The following is a 6,000-nucleotide window of genomic DNA, read 5'->3' on the forward strand; positions in this document are numbered from 1 at the left end:
TTTGGTAACTAGGCACTTCCTCATGTCAACGATCTGCCTGTGCATCTCGTAGCATGTGTACACGCTCTTGGCCGCGAACCTGAGGTGAGGTTCATGTTGGGGAATGTAGTAATTTCAAAAAAAATCCTACGCACAAACAGGATCATGGTGATGCATAGCAACGAGAGGGGAGAGTGTGTCCACGTACCCTCATAGACCGAATGCGGAAGCGTTAGCACAACGCGGTTGATGTAGTCGTACGTCTTCACGATCCGACCGATCCAAGTACCGAACGCACGGCACCTTCGAGTTCTGCACACGTTCAACTCGATGACGTCCCGCGAGCTCCGATCCAGCAAAGCTTCACAGGGGAGTTTCGTCAGCACGACGGCATGGTGACGGTGATGATGATGCTACCGATGCAGGGCTTCGCCTAAGCACTACTACGATATAACTGAGGTGGAATATGGTGGAGGGGGGCACCGCACACGGCTGGAATAGATCAACTGATCAACTTGTGTGTTTAGAGGTGCCCCCTGCCCCCCTATATAAAGGAGCAAGGGGGAGGCCAGCCGGCCCTCTATGGCGCGCCAGGAGGAGGAGTCCTCGTCCTAGTAGGAGTAGGACTCCCCTCTTTCCTACTCCTACTAGGAGGGGGAAAGGAAGGGGGAGAGGGAGAAGGAAAGGGGGGCGCCCCCCCCCCTCTCCTAGTCCAATTCATACCAGATGGGGAGAGGCGCCCGGCCTGCCCTAGGCCAGCCCTCTCTCTCTCCATGAAGGCCCATAAGGCCCATTACTTCTCCCGAGGGGGTTCCGGTAACCCTCCGGCACTCCGGTTTTCTCTGAAATCACCCGGAACACTTCCGATGTCCGAATATAGTCATCCAATATATCGATCTTTGCGTCTCGACCATTTCGACACTCCTCGTCATGTCTGTGATCATATCCGGGACTCCGAACTACCTTCGGTACATGAAAACACAAAAAACTCATAATATCAATCGTCACCGAACTTTAAGCGTGTGGACCCTACGGGTTCGAGAACTATGTCGACATGACCGAGACACGTCTCCGGTCAATAACCAATAGCGGAACCTGGATGTTCATATTGGCTCTCACATATTCTACGAAAATCTTTATCGGTCAAACCGCATAACAGCATACGTTGTTCCCTTTGTCATCGGCATGTTACTTGCCCGAGATTCGATCGTCGGTATCTCAATACCAAGTTCAATCTCGTTACCGGCAAGTCTCTTTACTCGTTCTGTAATGCATCATCCCGCAACTAACTCATTAGTTACAATGCTTGCAAGTCTTATAGTGATGTGCATTACCGAGAGGGCCCAGAGATACCTCTCCGATAATCGGAGTGACAAATCCTAATCTCGAAATACGCCAAATCAACAAGTACCTTCGGAGACACCTGTAGAGCACCTTTATAATCACCCAGTTACGTTGTGACGTTTGGTAGCACACAAAGTGTTCCTCCAGTAAACGGGAGTTGCATAATCTGATAGTCATAGGAACATGTATAAGTCATGAAGAAAGCAATAGCAGCATACTAAACGATCAAGTGCTAAGCTAACGGAATGGGTCAAGTCAATCACATCATTCTCCTAATGATGTGATCCCGTTAATCAAATGACAACTCATGTCTATGTCTAGGAAACATAACCATCTTTGATCAACGAGCTAGTCAAGTAGAGGCATACTAGTGACACTCTGTTTGTCTATGTATTCACACATGTATTATGTTTCCGGTTAATACAATTCTAGAGTGAATAATAAACATTTATCATGATATAAGGAAATAAATAATAACTTTATTATTGCCTCTAGGGCATATTTCCTTCAGTTCATCCAGTTGCCGCATCCAGTCCCTGTGCCAGGATAGGGGACTTGTTCTCTGGGCATCCTGCTTCATCTTTTTGTAGTAGGGGTCGATGATGGCCGAGGTGAGTTCGACCAGGGAATCCTTCTTCATGCTAAGAATCTTATTCTAATAGCACCCACCTTATTCTGCTAACACCCCACGTACCGCTGTAGCTACAAACTGACGACCAAACTGCGCATGCCAGAAAAAACACCCACCTTATCTTTTCGGGCATCAACTCCCCTCTCTCCCCGTGCCTCTCTGTCCACTCCCCACGACCACCACCTCCCACCCCGCCCCCGCACAACCTCCACCTCCCACCCAACACCACACGACCTCCTTCCCCATGCCTTCCCGCCTCCTCCTCCTCCCGGTCGGCGCCGCCCCGCCTCCTCCTCCTCTCGGCCGGCGCCGCCACACCTCCTCCTCCTCCCGGCCAGTGCCGCCCCGCCTCCTCCTCCTCCTGGCCGGCGTCGCCCCGCCCCGCCTCCTCCTCCTCTCGCCCGACGCCTCCCCGCCTCCTCCTCCTCCCGTCCGGAGCCGCCCCGCCTCCTTCTCCTCTTGTCCGGAGCCGCCCCGCCTCCTACTCCTCTTGTCCGGAGCCGCCCCGCCTCCTACTCCTCCCGTCCGGCACCGACCTGCAGCGTCGCCCAGTGATGGCCCCGGCCCCACCCCGCTACAGCCATGGCCACTACACCGCATGCGCTCGCCGGTGTCAACGGCCCCTGCCCCTCCGCACGACGCCGCCCGACCCCGTCCACGGCCTCGGCCGCATCTTCCCGGCGTCGGATCCATGCCTCACCGGATCAAACACTTCACAACGCCAGGCATTGACCTCGGCACCAAGCAGATCGAGGGCAAAAAAGCAGCGCGGGGGTTCCCCATTCCTCCTCTCCGGCAGGCCATCCTCTCTGGCGACGACACCAATAGGGAGAGTCTCCTCTCTCTTGGGAAGTTCGGCTTCAGGTGATGTGCAGGTCAGTCTGGCGATCATGCAGTATGGCTTGCTGTTCGACTGCTTCCACATGGTCAGGGCGCCATGTCACCTTGTTGGTGGAGGCGCATCACGGGGCTTGCAGTTCGCTACAGCTTGTTGTGCAGCTGTTCGCGGAGAATGAAGAAGTGCCATGTCATGATCTGAACAGCGTATGGGGGCGCGCGGCAGGGCCCAGCCCGGATAAGCACCCACGTCAGCCACGCAAGGAGAATGAGCTCAAATCCAACTGAGTCATGTGTGTAGTTTGCCGGAGGGCTGCTGTGTTCGGCAGTGTCGCCATGCAGCCCACGTTGAGGCGTGCAGCCCGTGCGCCGGGGCCGTGCAGTTCGCTATTGTTACCTTTCGTGTTGGCCGTCGTCGCATACACCGGCATGCTTGCCTCCCTCCCCCGTTGCTCTCTTCCTTTCAATTAGAAAACTCCTCACCTGTGCGCATGATGTAGTCTGTAGGTGCACACCATGCGGTCCATGGCGTGTGTCAATCCAGTGCGGTGCTCTTTTTCATGCGTGCACTCCGGCGGTGCTACGCATGTAATGCTAGGGTGAGGTCCGTTAGGCATCAGTGTTGTGAAGTTATCACTGTTCGTGTGTTTGTTTTGCAGAAATAAGACAATTCTTTTTTGCATATGCAAGCAAGATCTTAAGGCACCTTGAGTTATGCGTGCTATAGGGTGTCCTGAACGCTTGATGTCGCTCCCTCCCGACTTCACCACCTAAACAGCTTCTCCATTCGCTGGTCGCGCTAGTCACCGGAGGCGGCGCCGAAGCCGCCATTTCCTCTGCTCCCTCCGCCTCACCAGCGATGATGTAGTCCACTTTAGTCTCACATAAAGAATGCATTTTGTTATATTGTTTGTAAATCTTCCTTTTCAAAGCAGCTTGTTTGTAAAATCTTTCCTTTTAAAGCAACCTGCTTAGCCCATCAACGGCTTGTTCCTTTTGTTGTTGTGAAAAAAGTCAAGTGCAATGTGGTTCAGTTAACTCTTTCTTGCAGGGGAAGATGAAAACAAAGGGCACTGCACGTGTTTGTTGAAGCCTAAAAAAGGCTCGGGATGCACTGCAGTCTGGTGCGCGTGTGCGTGCAGTGCGCAAGTGCACAGGAAGCCGCCCCATATACAGACCGATGTAAAAAGATTTTTTTATTAAATGTCATTTTTTGTTCAAATGCAGTTCTGCTGGCTGCTAGTGCTGATTTTGTGTGTATGTATGCGTGTGGCTGTAAAACAACGAATGGATGTATGTGTGTATGACCATCATCGGCGGCCATGAAACAAAATGCACAAAACAAAATGTAAATTCAAATGCAGTCCACTTGCCCCATTCATGCAACTCACTAACATTGATCATGTAGTTTCGATGAATTTATAAAAAAGAAAGTTAAAAATGACAAAAAAGAAGTCAAACTTCAGTTGACCAGATCAACACTTGTAGTCCGTTTGGTCCTCGGAGGTGGTTCATTTTTTAGAGTGTTGCTGTTCACTTGCACCTATCATGAAAGTGTGAAAATTTTAGCGAAACAACAAGACAGTAATGCGGCTCACTTTGATATATGATGTGGTTTACTTGCCCTAGTCTTTGCAGTCCACTCTTGTTCATAAAAAAAGCTAAAAAAACAACAAAAACTCGTTCGACAAAAGAAATTATGCATCTCACTTGCCCATCCGATGCAATGCGGTTTTCATTCTGAAGCAGTGCGGTCAGATGTATGATGTTGTTCATCTCGTAAGTGCAAAAAAATTATTACGAAAGCGACAAAAAGTAATGCAATTCACTTCTTGATAGTGTTGTGGTTCATTTACACCCGATGTGAAGTGCACTCTACTTTCTCGTCCTTCAAAAAATTACATTTGAATAAAATAAACCATGCAGTTCTCTAACACGTCTGATGCAGTGCGGTTTTTTGTCCGATGCAGTGCGGTTTTCAGTCGGATGAAGTACCCACGTCGATTTGGGTGTCGCAAAAAACAGAGTGTCCGTATTTCGGTAAATTTAAAAGTGCTCTCAAACCTTAAAGGATTAGAGAGAGTGTTCTACATGAAAAAGTTGCGTCTCATCGATATCTTTCCAACGGCATATCATTTGAATCATTTCAACAACCGGTTTGTAAACAAATTCGCAAAAAAGGCCGCTGCCACTCGTCATCCGCCGCACGATTTTCAAAATTAACTTAAAACTGTAAGGAATCTCAAAACCATTTATACATATGAAAGTTTCTCATTGTCCATAGCTTTCCAACGACATATTACACGCCTCGTTTCGACAAGTGATTCAAAAACTAGAGCAAAAACAGTACCAAAAATTGCAAAAAATTCAAAAAAACAGAATTCCGCGATTTAGTAAATTCGAAACTGCTCTTGAACCGTAATGAATTAGAGAAAATAAGAAATATGAAAAAGATGCGCCTCGATGATATCTTTCAAACGGCGTATCATTTGCCTTATTTCGATGAGCGGTTTAGAAAAAAAATCACGAAAATACACTCGCTGCCACTCGTCATCCGCCGTACCATTTTTGAACTGCTCTTAAACCGAGAGGAATCTAGAAAAGTGTTCAACATGGCGAAGTTGTGCCTAATCAATAGCTTTTCAACGATATATTATACGCCTAGTTCCGATAAACGGTTAAAAAATTAGAGCGAAAACAGTACCGAAAAAACACTGCGTGCACTCGTGTGAGTACTGCAGCACACTTGATTCAAACAATGACGTGCACTTGCATTGAGCGTGCAGTGCGGAAGTGTTATTAGAATAACTATTCTGATAATATTATCAGAATAGACCGGCTATATATATATAACACTATTCTGATCACGGGATCAGAATAATATTCTAATCACAACCTGACCTGCCCCGCTAGTAGTACGTTGAACTTCCCTGTGAACTAGTTTGAACTTCCGCCAACATTGCCCAAATGGGGCTTGCGATATACCGTTGGAAAGCTATGGACACCAATATCATGACGCAACTTAAATTTTTGAAAATATAAGCGGTTTAAGAGCAGTTTTGAAAACCGTTTTTTTCGCACAAAAAACGTTAATCGTATTTTCGATCGCATTTCTAAACCATTTATTGGAATGAGGCATATAATATGGCGTTTGAAAGCTGCTGCGAAACCGCTCCTTCCACATGTTGAAAGTTTTCTCTAATTCCCTA

The sequence above is a fragment of the Triticum urartu genome, chromosome 4A, assembly GCF_056163025.1.
Source record: "Triticum urartu cultivar PI428250 chromosome 4A, HENAU_Tu73, whole genome shotgun sequence".
NCBI classification, from domain to species: Eukaryota; Viridiplantae; Streptophyta; class Magnoliopsida; order Poales; family Poaceae; genus Triticum; species Triticum urartu.